This window comes from Bicyclus anynana, chromosome 17 (assembly GCF_947172395.1).
Source record: "Bicyclus anynana chromosome 17, ilBicAnyn1.1, whole genome shotgun sequence".
Classification (NCBI taxonomy): domain Eukaryota; kingdom Metazoa; phylum Arthropoda; class Insecta; order Lepidoptera; family Nymphalidae; genus Bicyclus; species Bicyclus anynana.
The window spans coordinates 12,837,994-12,856,910 of NC_069099.1; positions in this window are offsets into that span (position 1 = coordinate 12,837,994).

Consider the following 18,917-nt stretch of genomic DNA (forward strand, 5'->3'; position numbering starts at 1 on the left):
TACAGTCTTATTGGGCAAAAAGCAGTTTTTTTTGACGTGTCAACGTCTTATAACTCGATGGAGCTTTAAACTCGAAATAAGATGAAGTCATGCGTCGTTCACTCGCTCTAGGGTTGCCAACTTTTTTTTTACAAGAAACAAAGTCTTCTGGTCTTTGAAGATTATTAAACAGAATTTTAGAATAACGAACATTTTCTTTTATAAAATGCAACTACTCCATCAGTATTTTCTTCTGACATTGTCACGTTCAACTATCGTCAGTAAACCGACTTTACAGACAACCGATTTTTTATTTAAAGACATGTGAGCCCTAGACTGCGATATCACCTATGTTAAGTGATGATACAGTTTAATATTATAGCCCAGTGGATATGACCTCTAACTCCGATTTCGGAAGGTGTGGGTTCGAATCCGGTCCGGGGCATGCACCTCCAACTTTTTAGTTGTGTGCATTTTAGGAAATTAAATATCACGTGTCTCAATCGGTGAGGAAACCTGGATACCTGGGAATTTTCTTGATTCTCGTGTTCTCGCGTGTGTGAAGTCTGTCAATCCGCATTGGGCCAGCCTGGTGGACTATTGGTTTAATTAACCCCTCTCATTCTGAGAGGAGACTCGAGCTCAGCAGTAAGCCAAATATGGGTTGATAATGATGACAGTTTAAGATGGAGGCGGACTTGGAAAAAGTACAAGTTAATTTTACCCAGCATATCGCTATAGTTTCTAAGCAGCAACGTACGTACCGGAACGCCAAATCGTTTGGCGTTACGTCTTTTCCAGTGGGCTGACACCTAACAGAGAACTATGTGGTATTAGCTTAGCAAATATAAAATCCGAATCCAAACCATCCCAACAACCAATGAACTTTAAAAAGTGTCAATAGTAGACAATAGGTACGTATGAGTACGCTTATAAAGGAGATGGTCCAAAATTGTATGAAGCCCAGGATCAGTCATTGTATCCTAGCGGAAATAAAAGAAGATATATTTTTTGACTATTTTTGATTATACAAATCCATATAAATTTACTTTAATTCTTTCGAAATAATATTCATTATCTCCCAAGAAATGCAACACTATTATGTGTAATAATTGAAGATAGATGACGTATTCAATGCAGTAATCGATTTGACGTTTGCTGTCAATTGTCATGTCATAGTTGCTCTACGGGCGCCATCTTGATATAACTCAAAAAATTGGGTTTTTATTTTGTTTATTTCTTTTCATTTAGTTAGATTTATTCACTTTAGTAAATTTTAATAAAATCCTTGTATTTTTTTAAATTTTAATGATACGGGGTACAATAGTGGACCTGAAATGGACCACCTCCTTTTTAACCGACTTCAAAAAGGAGGAGGTTCTCAATTCGGTCGGTAATTTTTTTTTTTATGTAGGTATGTGCACCGATTACTCAAAGACGCCTGGACCGATTTCAAAAACTTAGCACCGGCTTAGCACCGCCTTCATACTGATCAGCAGGTACAACATATTATTATGATGTTATTTTTCGCTTTTTAGTTTAGTGAGTACGTTTTTAGGTTTAGAAGTCGGTTGTATTTTTTTTATTAAAATTTTTATTATGTATATTATAGAAATTGATTAAAAATGCTGCCGAGGTCCAGTCTGTCCCCTAGAATTGTCAAAAGCATATTAAGGGTCCTTGACCGCACCAATAGCAGCCCTTCGCGTCGGAGGGTAGTTATTATTTTTAATCCCATAATGGCGGCACAGATTTCATTACGAGGGTTGCGCTGATTAAAAGGGTGGGACGATTCATTAAGTTTTTTTTTTGGTTTATCGATTTTTGGGGCTTCAATTTTAATGGTGATTGATGTACCTAGTTGATAATTATGTAAGTACTTTATGTAAAAGTAGGTAAGTGTCTGATTTAATTTCGTAAAAAATATTATAACGCGATAGTATGTTTGTTGTTGTAGTTGTTGTTAATGTTTTATGCTCTTCTATTCTATTCTATTTCGCTGAAAAATAAAATTAGAAAAACAGTAGAAAAAAGGAATGAAAAACATTAGTTATAAATTCGTTTTGTTTGACCCTTCCTTGTTGATTTTTGAAAAGCAATATTTTTGTTTCTTGTAATTAGGTACGTCTATGTACCCTAAAGTGGTAAAGTGTGATAGCCCAATGGATATGACCTCCGCCTCTTCGTGAGAGTGTAGGTTCAAATCCGGTTCAGGGCATGCACTTCCATCTTTTCAGTAATGTGCATTTTAAGAAATTAAATATAACGTGCAATCGGCGAAGGAAAAACATCGTGAGGAAATTGAGAATTTTCTTATTTCTCTACGTGTGTGAAGTCTGCTAATCCGCATTGAGCCAGCGTGGTTGGACTATTAGCCTAACCCCTCACATTCTGAGAAGAGACTCGTGCACAACAGTGAGCCGAATATATGTTGTTAATATGATAGCCTGCCAAAATTTTTGCCTGACAATGCAATTTGACCTAATAATGATTGTTACATAATCGATAGTATGAAAACTAACAAATAAAGTAGGTAATAATCATAATAATCTTCATACAACAGTGAAAATTGCTTGTACAATCAACAACACAACGTTAATCGATATGCCATGCTTAGTGACAACGTGACAATTGGACAGAAGAACAAAACCTTTGTCAGTGTCTCCAAAGGAATTCCAGATCTAATTTCGAGAAGTTAGAGTTGTTTTTCCTTCGGCAATGTATTATGATTCACGTTGATTAGTGCTCGTCGTGTGGCGCTAAATGAAATGATACTTTTTGTCACAAATTTTGTGTTGATTATTGATGTCGCGTGTTGTTTATTTGGTGTGTTAGTCACGCAGTACAGTCACATGAATAATCAATAAAATAAATGTTTTTTATACTTAAAGACAACTTAACCTTTGACTATTGAGTGCGGTTTTACCTGCGGTATTAAGCGATGATGACTGTACTCTGAGAGGCTACTCTAGCAGGCTTACTTTCAATTTTGTTATAGGTACCTACCCAAAAATTTATGAAAGAGATATGTCACTAGTGTGTCAAAACTGAGGCAAATAAAGTGCGGCTAATTGTCTTAATTTCATTAAGTCTCAAAGTGAAGAACGAAAGCTATTTAAATAAATAATACTATTATAGTATTAAAAACAAAATTGTGCATGTGTGCGCTCAGTGGAGTCGTTAATTTCGGATCACTTTTTGGGGTGATTTGTAGGCACGTAATATGTCTATAGTATAAAATATCGTTGGTTATACTTGACTTTGATAGTTTCTACGCATCATCATACCTACCGGATTTTTTTGCTCTGGCTATGATATATCATACAATTGAAAATTGTTGTTACATATACTAAAATAATTATAAAAAACATGTTTATGAACGATATTAGTCACATAATAGGTATGATGGGTAGGTAGGGGGTACGGACCGTCGCCAAGGAGTGCTAATTTGTTTTGCAAATTGGGGGTGACGGTTCACAGGGAAGGGTTGTCTTGCTTGACTATGAACACTGTAATTATGTTTATGAAAATTATACGCTAAGTATCAAGACCTTTCATGCTATATAATATTTTAAGCTTTCAAAAAACATATTATGTAGATACTTAGGTATATGATATATCTTACAGATATATTTTTACGTAGGTTGTCCACGGATCAATTAAATTTTAACACGTTTAATGTATTGTAAATTGAAATTACATAGTATAAACCCACTAATTAACTAAACTACGTTTATATATAATTATAATTAGCTTTCTTAATATGGATATGGAAGTACTATTTTATTTATATAAACAAAACAAAAATAAATTAAAAAAATTTTAAAGACATTACACAGAAAAAAAAATGTTGTCAAATGTAACCTCAAACAAACAAACAATAAAAAGTAGCTAAGTAATATTAAAAAAATAATAATTAAAAAAAATCTTAGCTCATCTAGATAAAAAAGAAACAAACCTCAGGCTACTTATTACACCTACCTACCTACTAAGTTACTAAATAAAAAAATCGTCAGTTTATGAAACACCTATCTATATACTAATCACTTTTTGCTGTGATTTTTTAGGCATGTAACATACCTACTTAGCATAGCGCTGCATGCTCTTTTTATTTAAAGAGTATAGCATTATGCTGAGTTGGATCCCTTTACTGGGTTGTGCCACACATCGCAGGATATTGTTCAAGAAAAAATTGTGTTGTGTGGCATAATTCACTAATAAAGCTTTTTTTCTTTCTTTCTTTCTTACTTGTAGTGTAAAATAATCAATGTAGGTATCTACTATATACTTTTCTAAATAAAAAAAAATCCCTATTCATTACTTACCTGCAACACCTTGCCGTCACCCCAGTGAGGATAATAAAGGATATCGCGAACCTCCTCGAGACCCATAAAGCGCTATAATTCACATATCGCATGACAACAGGCCGTAGTGAAATTCAACCAGTGTACAAAGGTCCTTGGCTATTTTTGATTTATGTACAAAATTAGGCTCGTAGAGGTCATTTTAATTGGATGAGTTCATATACCGTAGTAATGGAAATAATTTTCGTACAAGAAAATGGACAAAAATTAAAGGAATAAAACTCGTTGAGATTTTTTCCAAAAATATATATGGTCTAAGGCTAAAATAAAAATAATTATAACCCAATATTTAAAAATTCAAAACGTAATTCTACTCATAATTCTAATCTTTTGTAAAAATTACACGAAACTCATGTAGCCTTAGGTACTTAGATAAAAATTTAAAAAAGCAAATTCCACACAAACAAAATACCTAGGCCCTAGGTATTTTGTTTCTATATATTCCTAGGGGTTATCCGTAAATTGCTATCTATATGTGCAGGGTACAAGTATAATAATCACATGTTAATCTTTAAATTTAATGCCGATTAATGTTCAAAATGGAACAACAATGTTTATATATGGATTTTGCCCTTAATTTGTTTGTCAATTGACAAAATTACATGATGTTGGATGTTATTAACAATGAAACTCATAAATTCTCAATTAAAATCCCTAAGTATAGTTTAATTTTAAAAGCTCTCTATACTAATATTATAAAGAGATAAGTTTCTGAGGTAGTAGGAGGTAAAATCGCTGAATTTACTAAACCGTTTTGAAAATTCAATTACCAATAAATAGCCACGTTATTTGCGATATCACGGACTATGTTTTATAATCGTATTCCTAGGGGAACAGGTACAACGCGGGTGAATTCGCGGGAGTCTGGATAAGGATAAAGCCATACCTAATGTAAGTTAGATTAAGAGTTAAGGTACCTTATATTCATGTTAATACTCAATTGAAGTAGATGTAATTTCTGATAGTAAAGACATCAAAGCTAGCACTCGCAAGAACGCCAAAATTACGGAAGGCCTGTGATAAAGTTTTGATATAGGAGCGGGAACTGCGTGAGAGTGAACAGCTGTTCGCTTCGATAACACGCCTCGTGCTAGGCTGGAGATTACCGCGTAAAACACACTTAGGACACTTCGCTGATGCATACAAGGGAAACGGAAATGTATATTGACGGGAATTCTACTTTAAAGCTTCCATAATGTTAAGAAAGGAGACAGTCAATTTTGGGCCCAGCAAAGTGCAGGAAAGGAATTATGACGAAAAATCCTTTATCTAATCGCGGTGGCATGGAAAATATCGCTCCCGCTTGGCCGCTATTCAGTTATACTAAACACCTACTAGATAGAGCCGTGATAGCCCAGCGGATATGACCTCTGCCTCCGATTCCGGAGGGTGTGGGTTCGAATCCGGTCCGGGGCATGCACCTCCAAATTTTCAGTTATGTGCATTTTTAAGAAATTAAATATCACGTGTCTCACGTGGTGAAGGAAAAACATCGTGGGGAAACCTGCATACCAGGGAATTTTCTTAATTCTCTGTGTGTGTGAAGTCTGCCAATCCGCATTGGGCCAGCGTGGTGGACTATTGGCCTAACTCCTCTCATTCTGAGATGAGTCTCAAGCTCAGCAGTGAGTCGAATATGGGTTGATAATGATAACAATGATGATGAAACACCTACTAAATTTGCTTTACGTAGATCACTCGAAAATGATCCATAAATTTCTCAAAACCAAATCATGAGAAGAGATGATTTTAATGTCATAAAATCGGCCCAGTGTAATCAATCACGCACTTAGTACATAGACATCTATATAGAAAAGGTTTCCCTCGGTATTTACCACAAAACATACTACGCGGAACAATTTCCACGTCACAGATCCTCATATTTGACGAGACAAAGCATGATTAAGAATCACCCTTCTGAATTAATAAGCGTCGTAATTGAGATGTTTGCGTTTCGGGTCGCGGGGACCCCTTGTTATTTGAGCAAGGATTGCGACTCACTCAACCGAAATGCTGAGACGCCATTTTGTAATCAGACGTTCGGAGATTGCTGTATGCAAATTATTTACCTTCCAGCTTAAATAATTATATACCAATTAATTTTATGCGTACTTAAGAATCTAAGTCGTCATAGTCATGATTTATTTCCGCCAAACGGCATTGTGATGGATTGGATGTGTCGTGATGTAAGATTACCTAATTACCTACTAGTGGCAGAGATTTTTCATATTTGGCAATATAGATAATGGTGATAATAATTAGTCGAAAACTTAAAATTAAAGTTACAAGGGTTCCAAACTCGCCCTGGTCCGAGAAGAGTCCACAACAAACTCAGCCTTTTATAGTTTATCACCAACAGTAGTTGTGTAACTAGCCTGTTATGTAATACATTTCATTTCCAAGCAATTTTGTCGTTTACATAATCATTAACACTATAATACGACTTTTCTATAAGCTTGCGTTTAATAAAAACTTTGAACTTATTGATAGACATGCCAGTGGTTTCATGTGGCAGTTTATTAAAAAAACGTTAAACGTACGGCTTTGTTGTTAACTAGCCAAGAATTTAATACATAGTTATATAAATTATTTACAACGTTGCAAATAGGTAAAGGTAAACGAGATTGTGTTATCAAATTGAAATAAACATTTAATTGCCAATAAATACGCAATACGCACTCGGATAGGTGTGAACCCATCCTAGTGTCAAGCGAGGCAATAAATGTAATTCAACGCTATGCTTAAGATTATTTGATCGCAGTAAATAATCAATTCAATTATACACTGTCATAGTTAAACGAAATAACATTTGCGAAGGCTTTTTGGATTTGACTAAGATTTTGTAATTTTTTTATATATATAGGAGTCCGGCACTACCTAAAGTCCAGACGAGTGTCCATTAGGATTTTCTCCCCTACAGAAATAAAAAAAGGTATCACCCGCCAATCTGCAGTGGAGGAAAACGGTGGGTCTACATTCTATATGCCCTGGACTTTTAGTAGGCCGGTAAAAAGGCTAATGATGAAAATTGTGGTTGTAACTAATCTTTAATTGACACCTTGGCCATATTATCTACAACCTAAAGTTGCATATCCCAATGACTTCCCCAATATTTTTTAATGTACAGGAAATAAAAGTAAAAACAAGAGCGGAAGTTTTAAAATGAAGTCGCGATCAGAATACAGTTTATCGAATTAATACTCAGTGAAAGAATTTATCTGTTGATTTTAATATGATAGCCGAGTAGATAAAAGATAATTACAATTTGTCCGTCCGTTGTAGGCATAGCGGGGACCCGGGGACTATGACAGCTGTTTGAACGGTCACGCGATGCCCTGATACATGTCAGTATACCGCAGGCATATCACGGGATAGATCTTGAGACATGTCTTGATATTTTTCTTAAGTAATGTTAATTTTTCAGTTAGGTGAATTGTAAGAAATTAAATATCACGGGTCTCAAATCGTGAAGAAACCTTAATTTTCTACGTGTGAAGTTTGCCAATCCGCATTGGGCCAGCGTGGTGGTCTATTAGCCTAACCCCTCACATTCGTAGAGGAGACTCGTGCTCAACAGTGGACCGAATATGTGTTATTAATGATGATGACTATGAATGTTACCTCAGAAGGGGACGAAACCTGAAAGCTTATCGTATTCGTTGAAATCGCGGCCAAATATAAACATCTATCGTAAATCTAAAAAAATGGTAGGCATAATTTGTTTCAAGTGTTCAATATTAAATGCTAAATAGTTATAAGTAGTTGTGTTTGTTTGAAAGCCATGAAAGCAATTGTCGTGTTTCTTACCGGTTCTTCTAAGAACCGAAACCGGTGGTAGACGTAACTACAAACGGACAAACCTTACTTTTCAAAACTGCTTGTAAACTAAACCTTCATGATATAAATAAATTTGAAATTTGAAATTTAAGTCACTCACACCTTTAATTTTAACACTAAAGGTGTCAAGAAACACGTCGGCATTATTTATAACTAGTTGATGGAGCAAGCAGATGGTTCAGATCAACCTATACCTATTTAATAGAGCAACACTTCACAGAGCCTCGTTCGTCGTTATCAACCCATATTCGGCTCACTGCTGAGCTCGAGTCTCCTCTCAGAATGAGAGGGTTTAGGCCAATCCACCACACTGGCCCAATGCGGATTGGCAGAGTTCACACACGCAGAAAATTCAGAAAATTCTCTGGTATGCAGGTTTCCTCACGATGTTTTCCTTCACCGTTTGAGACACGTAATATTTAATTTCTTAAAATGCACACAACTGAAAAGTTGGAGGTGCATGATTCGAACCCACACCCTCCGGAATTGGAGGCCGAGGTCATATCCACTGTTCTATCACGGAGCCTGCAAGCTTCATATGTCACTTTAGGTACCATACGCCTCTCTACGCCTCTGAATTTTAAGAATGTTTAATAGGTATCAAGCTTCTTAGTTTTGAATTTCACTGGCAACCATCAAAACCGAAATACATTAATGCTACTTGGCGGCTGGACTTACAGGATATAACTTTCATGAAAATTAAAAATAATTGCAAATTGTGTCATAGCGTTGTGTAAGTTTGATCAACTATCAAACTGTCAACTATCAAAGATTTTAAAACATATCAAACGGTATATAGTTTTAGGGTTGCAGGAAAAACATGGCAACGAACAGCCAGAGACACAATAAAATTAATGCAATTGGAGGAGGCTTTCAGTGCAATATGCAGTCCTTACAAAAAAGAATAAAAGAAAAAAATAATAAAAACATTACTAACATAATAGACGACCTTATCACTATTAGCGATAGTGTCGCCTCTTGGACTGCATTTTACCCATAGTTCTAAGATTTTGTATGTTTATATATATGATTGTTGCAATAAAGTTATTTAAATAAATAAATAATACTTATAAATGATAATACGAACTAACCCACTAACAATGTATAAAACTTATTAGTTAGCTTTAGTTGCTTAGTTATAATTTTCAAAAAAATGCCTGTAATTAATTGTAAGGAGATAAAGCTATTTTTATTTTATTTTTACTATCAAACGGTTGTCTAAGATATTGAATGCACTTAAAAGGCTATATTGTTAGGTGTTCTTAGAGATTGTCTTCTGAGCTAATGCTTCGTAATAAGCAACATTGATACCACTTAACACCAGAAGTGCCATTAGCTCGTTCCGTCAACCAGTACTAAAAAAACCTTCCACCGACTTAAAGTGGTAATTTTCACATTTTACACAGAACTTCAAACAAACTCGAAATGTCAAACCGCCACTCAAACAAAAAACTGTAAAGCGACTATATTATTTTCGAAACGCTCAAAACTTAAAAGGCTGTCATTCCTCCAACAACCCCGTGATTAGCCTCTCACCGCCCCACCACTTAGGTGCCTACCCCTAACAATTCCATATCAAGAATAGGCGGCAAAAAATTTAATACACCCACTTTTGATTCTTTGAGTTGACAGTTGACACAATGGAGTATTAAAGGGTTAACAAAAGGGTAGGGACAGGCCTTTGAAGGGTTAATTGCTATGGGCGCAAGGGGGATGTGTACATACAACGGTATGGAATGGTATGAAAGAAAATGGCGTTGTATTTTGTGATTTTTTTTAATAACTTAAACCCGTTTAGGGTTTGAATATTTGAAAGCTTTTTGAGAAATGCTTTCTATACATACCTACATAAATGTTAATTAAATTAATTATGCATTACGTCCAATATTTTTGACGGCCTCCGCGGCGCAGTGGTATGAGCAATGGATTTATTAGATGGAGATTCTTGGTTCGAGCCTAAATGGTCCAGGTGGCTGGTGCGAGGCTTCGGCCGTGGCTAGTTACCACCCTTCCGCCAAAAAACATACTCCCAAGTGATTTAGCGTTCTGGTATGATGTCGTGTAGGAACCGAAAGGGGTGTGGATTTTCATCCAACTCCTAACAAGTTAGCCCACTTCCATCTTACTATTAAGATTTCACTTTAGTCAAGGGCTAACTTGTAAAAAATATATTTACCTACCTTACTTACATGTCTACCTTGATAGGATCATTATTATCTATTCTGCGATAGGATTAAGTAAATTCAATTGATATGACGAAACAAGCTTATGTCCACATGGACCTAATTCACTAGGTCGCTTTCAAAAAATTAACTCACCTAACTCTGTTTTCTGGGATCAAAATGACGTCTACATTATGTTGAGCGATTATGAGCCATCTTATGAGGCCAATAGCTTACCGACATAGTCGACTAGTATTTTACTAAGTATTATAATATTTACCTATGTAGGTATATCACATCACACTAATATTATAAAGGCGAAAGTTTGTGTGTAAGTATGTTTGTTCTTCTTTTACGCTGCAGCTACTAAAGCGATTTGGCTGAAATTTGGATTTTGCTCTGGATTAACTCATACTACTACTTTTCATCCCTAAAAAATTCGTGGTTCCCGCGGGATTTGTGAAAAACTGAATTCCACGCGGACGAAGTCGCGGGCGTCCGCTATTATAATAATGTAGAAGCTTCCCCTCTTTTTACACTTCACCGCAATAAATTACTCCACATCGCATATACCATGTTATCGCGTGATCTCAATTCCGCGCGTCGACGATATCCCAAATGACGATAATTCTCGTAATAATGTCGCAAATTATCTCCAAACGCAACATATAGCGGTGCGGTTGCGATCGACAATTAGAGGTCGGAATTCGGTTATCGGTTACGTGGTTGCGCGCGACATGTGGTTGCCGGCGGTTGTGGTTACTGTCGCGCGTGTCGCACGAGACTATTGTCGCGTTGATTACGTATGAATATAAATTGGTTACTGAATTACAATTGGAACAGTTACTGGAAATCAGCGCTTCGTGTCCAATTTCAAATGGTCTCGTAGCATTATGCTGAGCTGGGACTATTTCCTGGGTTATGCCACACATCGCAGGGATGTGTGCCATTTGTCCTGGATGTCCTGGTGTACTGGAGATATTGTGATGTATGGCATAATTTCGATATAAACGCATTTTTCTTTCTTTCTTGGAAGCAACAGTTTTATTAGAAAAACTCGGTTGTCCATTGGGAGTTGTTTAACGTATGGATATGTATTTATTTAATTATGTAATAGACCCCCGTAGCACCGTATGTAGGTAGGTACTCTATATAATAATCTATAGATCGATAGATAATATTATTATACTCTATGTATAACCTTACCTACATATATTACCTTACCTTACCTTATCAGCCGATAGACGTCCACTGCTGGACATAGGCCTCTTGCATGGACCTCCAAGCACAACGATCTCGAGCCACCAGCGGCTCCCTGCAACCCGCTTGATATCCTCGGTCCACCTAGTGGGGGGGTCCACCAACACTGCGCTTTCCGGTGCGGGGTCGCCATTCCAGCACTTTGGGACCCCAACGTCCATCGGCTCTTCGAACTATGTGGCCTGCCCACTGCCACTTCAGCTTCGCGATTCACTGAGCTATGTCAGTGACTTTGGTTCGTCTGCGAATCTCCTCATTCCTTATTCGATCACGCAGAGAAACTCCAAGCATAACTTTGAGCCTTCTAATAAGGCCCATAGTCAGCGACCGTAGTGATGACCTACGGGTCCGAGACTTGGTCGCTGACTTTAATAATATTATCTATCGATTGAAGTAAAGGAGTTTCCTTTACGCACGCTAGAGTCAAATAAAGGTATATCAAATAAATACATTTTATAGAAAATATCAGTCCTCCAACTAAGGTTCATAATTGAGGTCAACATAATATTATTTTTCTATTACAGCTTTTTTTATAATGAAATAAAATGTATGTAAAAGCAAACAAACATGAAGACAATTTTGTATTCTAGTCGTAATGGTTTATATTGACAGCTAACAACGTTGTGAATAACAAAAATAATAAGGTAATTAATTAATAAAGTAATTGAAATTAAATAAGTACATACTGAGTACTGTAACTGCAACTTACGTGTACTTAAAGCATTGAGTGACGTCATAAAAGCGATTAAAACCCATTAATTGAATGAGTAAACATTGGAACAAGTGTCCGATAATTGTCCCCGTCGTCGGCTTGGCCCGGGGCCCGCGGTTACAACAATTATGCAAATTCGCCGGGAAATTGCCGCATTCGCCGAGTAATTGTTTCGCCGCGACCGTCCCGCCTGTTTGCGTTACAACCGTCACTTACGTGTGTACGCGCCTTAATGGGCGCCGTAAATTATTTTTTTACTTGCGGTACTTAATGTGTGAAAATTTTTGTTTATTATTCCCGGGGTTTAACAGTTTTGATTGATGTCTCGTAATTTTTGTGCTTTCAAGTATTTTTAAGCATTTTCAGCTATTGCATTTGCAATAATTGGTCGAGTTTCTAGTAGAACATAGATACCTTCATGTATCATTTACAAAAAAATACATTATTTTGATCCACTAATCTAGTTAAAGCTAGAGTAGATCATTATTTACCTAGTTTAAATCTATTTAATTATTTTATCTTAGTACTAATGTTTTCATTTGCTATTTTATTCGCTGTATAATTGTTCCGCCGCGACCGTCCCGCCTGTTTGCATTGCAACCGTCACTTACATACGTGTGAACGCACTTTAATGGGCGCCGTAAATTATTTTTTTACTTGCGGTAATGTGTGAAAATTTTCGTTTATTATTCCGAAGTTTAACAGTTTTGATTGATGTTTCATAATTTTGTATCGTATTTTTCAAGACGTCAAGTTTAAAAACAACCGGTATGAACGTGTCGTATTTTCAGAAGGTACGTATTGATAGATCCCGCAAGTAAGGTCTAGCTATCGCACCCAAATTCACGAACAAAATTGTCTCGCATTTTCTGAGGAAAATGAGCTTAGATTTGGTATACCTATACACATATCTTATACTAAACTAGAACTTTTTTCCCGTTTTGTTTTTTACGGAGGAAGACGCCAAGGGTCTGGAGAAGATGGCGTCCAAGGAAGTGCTGCTGCAGGAGAAGATACAGGAGTCGCTGGACAAGATCGCGGCGCTGGACACGCTGCCCAACGCGCCGGAGCTGCACTCCAAGTACCAGAAGATGTCCTTGAAAAAGGTACACCACTTTGAACCCTCGAAAATTTTGATTTTTAAAAAAAAATACCCAAAGTATCGTTTTAATTGACTCGATCGATCGATTACAACTATAAAACATCAACTCTATAGAGACAGTTTTTATAATCGCATTAGATCGTTGATTGATATTTTGAGAGAAAAGTAACGTCTAGGACAGTGGCGTAAAACGTAAAACAACTATAAAAATTCAAATAAAGTTTGTGTGTACACATCCATATGTTGCCGCACCCCATCGCTAAATGCCCCGTCATAAGGCGCGTTCACACGGTCGGCGACATCGCGACACGGGGACGCAATTAATCAAGTGTCGCGTCTGACCTGTCGCTGTCGCCCTGTCGCCACTCGGCGCTTTGTCGCGTTAATTGCTCCATTATAGCGCGAAATTGCTACGTAAACTTCGATATTTATAGATAGTTTACGTATCTACGTAATTGTTGTTTGTTTACATTTTATTGACGTTTTCTATGGTGTTTTTAGGGTTCTGTAGGTACAGTAAAAGGGAAAACGGAACTCTTATAAGGTTACTATGTTGTCCGTTTGTCTGTTTTTCATGGCCCTCTATTTCGGGAATGCTAGCTGAAATTTAAACTCAGGTCTTATGAAGTTGTGAAAAAACTTTTCACAACTGAGGTTTTCTTAATTAGTACAGGTCTGGCTGGTGGAAGGCTTCGGCTGTGGCTAGTTGCCACTCTACCGGCAAAGACGTACCGCCAAGCCATTTAGCGTTCCGGTACGATGTCGTGTAGAAACTGGAAGGGGTGTGGATTTTCATCCTCCTCCTAACAAGTCAGCCTGTTTACATCTTCGATTGCATCATCACTTACCATTTAGTGAGATTGTAGTCAAGGGATAACTTGTTAAGAATTAAAAAAAATACTTTATTTTATTCCGGGACAACAAAATTTCGTACAAAGTTTCGGTACAGTCTTTACTAATTCTAATAGGAGGGAAAGAGGAATATCGATGTAATAGGTAAAAAATATAACAAAAATATCCTTAATTAATTGTTTTGTAACTTTTAAAAAGTCCAAGTAACAAAAAATATTCAATGCTCCATTAATCGAACAAACTACAACAGTTTTTCGACCCCATCCTCCTTCGTTATAAGTAGATACATCACAGTACATCTGTTTGGAGGCGCATTTGAATGGCCATAAATCGATATAATATGGCGCACAATGGGTTATTAATATCAGCAGATGCGAGCGACACCTGAGCAGGCCGGAACAGTGTTGCCATGTTATGTGCTAGCTAAATCATATATCATTTACGTGGTTTATTTATAAGAGAATTTTTAAAGTTGGGTTCATAGATGATTTGAAGTAGGTAGATGCAATACAGCTAAATTTTTATTCTTAAATATATTGAATCCTAACATTCAGAAACAAGAACCAGACCCTTAAAGCATGTTTATAAAAAAAATAGACTGTGTGTGTGTTGTGTCCTACATAATAGGTACTAAAATCTAGCAAAATACTAAAACTATCGAGTATCAAAATAAGACAGAAACAGATCTATCCAAAATACTTTATGTGCGCTGCGTTTTTGCGTTATTAGAGAGATAGGTACCTACACAAAAAAATAAATACGAATAAACTAAAAACAGATAATAAAATATATTAAGAGTTATCCATAAGTAACGTAATACCTACTTCAAAACTAATCAACAATGATTAATATATATTTATTGTAATCAACTTTAAAACTAAATACAATATTTAAATTATTAGTAACTAACCTAACCTAAACATAATGTTATAAAAATAAAATGTAAAATTATATCTACAAGCTTAGGCATCGTAGAATTCATCCGAATCGATGATCATTGGTAAAGTGCCCAGAAGGCTGGCAGTATTGCCACGTTGTATGGCAATACTGATTCTTTGACCTAAATATAGGCCAGCCTTCTGGTCACGGGAGGCGTCGATTAATCAAAAAACTTAGATAAATATGCACTAAATAGTTCCTACTTACCTACTGCAAATATTGATAGCTAAGGTAATCACTGGATAGGTAATAAATATAACCTAAACAAAAGTACCTATGTGGTAGATTGAAGTAACTATATTTAGAGACAGTTAAATATTACAAAATTCCCTTAAAAACGTGATCAACCATCTAACAATCTCAATGATGCAAGAAAAGATATTCAAAAAGGTTCCAATAAAAAAGTTCTAATTAACAAAAAAGATGAGTCTCAAACCATCAGAATTGATAATCATAAAGGGAGCGGAAACGGTAACAAAGGACTTTATTTAATGACAATCCTTTTCACCCATCATCCATACAGCGATATCGATGACGTGAATATCCCCCTCAAAAAAGGATTCCGTTAGGCGTGTTATAACAACTATTCCCCATTTTCATGCACTTTTTGTGTGCTGACAACACTGAATTTCAAATGTCACGCTTCGTTCATCGAACGAGACGTTTCTAATTTCAAACTGGGTGTGCTTTGGCGCTAATGCTTTTTTAGTTTATTATTCATAGTAAATCTGTAAATTAGTAAATTGGTGTACCTATTTAATATCATTTTTGGTAAAATGATTTTCTAATTGGTGTTTTTTAACTCTCATTTATTTATTACTTCTTTTTTTTAAAATTTTTATCAATATAAGTATAAAATACAAAACATTATTAAAAATTTATAAAAAAAAATCACCCTCCCGCTGCGGGACATTTGAGTGCCCAAGCAACCGGTGGTCAGGGCTCCAGAGTGAGGAACCTCCTCACAATACGCGCCGTCTCAAGAATCACTGCCTTTTGTATCCGACTCTTGATCCAACAGTTAAGCGAAAGCTTCTTAAGGTGTTGGTCGAAGCTTTTCGCTATAAGACCATTGACTGAAACAACTATCGGAACAATAATAGTTGACTCAACATTCCACATGGCGGTAATCTCGTGAGCAAGGTCCAAGTATTTTGATACTTTTTCCTTTTCGGCTTTAACCAGATTATCGTCATGTGGAACTGTAATATCAACAATTATTGCACGACGCACTGACCGATCGACTAGCACTATATCAGGTCTATTGGCTACAATATACCTGTCAGTGATAATCGTTCGGTCCCAGTAGAGCAATGCACTGCTATTTTCAAGAACTGACGCTGGGTCGTACCTATAGTAAGGCATCTCAAAATCGATAAGGTCATATTGAAGAGCAAGCTGTTGGTGGATTATCTTGGCTACTTGATTATGTCTGTGCAAGTATTCGCCGTTAGCAAGGTGAGAACACCCGGACACAATATGCCTGAGGGACTCCCCAGGACGATGACACTAATGGTGTTTATTATTTACATATTAATATAACTGTTAAGAATGAGTCTCCTCTTAGATTAGCAGACTTTACACAGAATAGAATAAGAAAATTTCTGAGGTATGCAGGTATCCTCACCATATTCTACACCATTTGAGACACGAAAAATGCGGTTGTTATTGATTTAATGTTAATTTTATTATAGGCAATGATAATTTTATACTACCGTTTAAAATATCATTGGGTAGGTATAGGATAACATAATGAGTCAGAGTTACCGAATTGGTCGGCTAGATTGAAAGTTTAACGGAGATGGGGTGAACAGAATTCCGTATTCCCTGGCTCCCTTCTGCGAGATTCTTGGAGAAAAGAAAACCCTTATATTTCATGGCCCGACCCTGAATTTGAATTCTGAACTATGAGTTGTAGTTACATGTGTATCTAAAACATTCATAGTCATTTTAGAGAAATAAAACATTGGTATATTTTGATTTTTTTTTATTCTTTACAAGTTAGCCCTTGACTACAATCTCACTCTAAGTTGGAAGCGGGCTAACTTGTTAGGAGGAAGATGAAAATCCTTCTCATTATTTTCAGGTTCACATATTATAAAGAACAGTTCATGTGTGTTACTCACTCTCCTAACATATTTATACAAAAAATGGAAGCAAAAAATGTTTATTTATACGTACACAAACGTTCCGTTACATCAATTTAATAAAAGGATGCGTTCTTTGTTACGGGTAAAGTGAATAATCAGGATAGTAGGATCATGTCTAATTTAATTTAAATAATATTAATTTCGCATAGTAACCACGAATAAGCGTCTGAAATATATCTATCGATATTAATTAATAAAAGTAAAGGATTTCTTATAAAACTAAATTTAAAAATAATGTATTTTTCAATTTTTCCAAACGTCAAAAACGCTATCGTCCATGTTGTCACAAAGTTTTTGTCAAACGCTCCATTTTTAAGGGATTTGTTACAGTGACTTCATGAAACAGTTAAATTATAGACCGCCATGGCCGACAAGCCATTTGGCTTGTATTGCCAAAATCGAAATCATATTTAAAAAGTAATATTTTTTATAACGTTTCAAAAAAATTTGACGACATTCATCAGATTGGGGTAACTTTATTTTTTATGTGCCTAACTGTTATAATTACTTACAGAGAGAGAATTTGTTTATAAAAACAATCTTTCTGTCTCCTGCTAGGCGTTTATTAAAACAAGTTCTCTCTCTGTCTCCAGCCAGGCGTTTATCAAAACAAATTATCTCTCTGTCTCCTCTCCAGCCAGGCGTTTATCAAAACAAATTATCTCTCTGTCTCTAGCTAGGCACAAATAAAACAAAGTTACCCCAATATGTTTGGGAATTACTTATTGCATGGTCATTATTAAAAATGCCCGAATTAGCCTAGCTGTTATACTTACTTACAGAGAGAGAATTTGTTTGTAAAAACAGTCTCTCTGTCTCTATCTAGGCGTCTAATTCTCTTTCTGTCTCCAGCTAGGAGTTTATCAAAACAAATTATCTCTCTGTCTCTAGCTAGGCACATAAAAACAAAGTTACCACAATATGTTTGGGGACTACTTATTGCATGGTCATTATTAAAAATGCCCGAATTAATACAACACTAGCAACATATTAATTTTTTGTCTGTTCATTTTGTCATCAAAGACCCGGACATAATCGAATTTTCGTCAAACAATATGGAATGAAATTGGTTATTTATTGATGCCCCTTTTATAGTGCCAGGGAATTGATGATCGTGTCGATATAGGAGATGGTCCCTTTGTACCCTCCTGTTGTAAGTATAACAGATAAGAGTGAATTAAATATATTATATTAATAGCCAAAGAACTTTGGGAACCTATTTTTCTAAGAATGTGCTTTTCAACTTAGGTAATTTGAAAATACATATCATCAGGTTAAGTCGACACACATGAGTTTTTGAGTCAAGTATCTATCATTACAGCATAATGATTTATCCCGTAAGTATACCTATAGGCAAATTATAGGTAGGTACCTTATTTATATTTTGATTTTCATCATCATCATCATTATCAACCCATATTCGGATTCGGATTGACAGACTTTACACACGCAGATAATTAAGAAAATTCTCTGGTATACAGGTTTCCTCACGATGTTTTTCCTTCATCGTTTGAGGCGAGATATTTAATTTCTTAAAATGTACACAACTGAAAAGTTGGA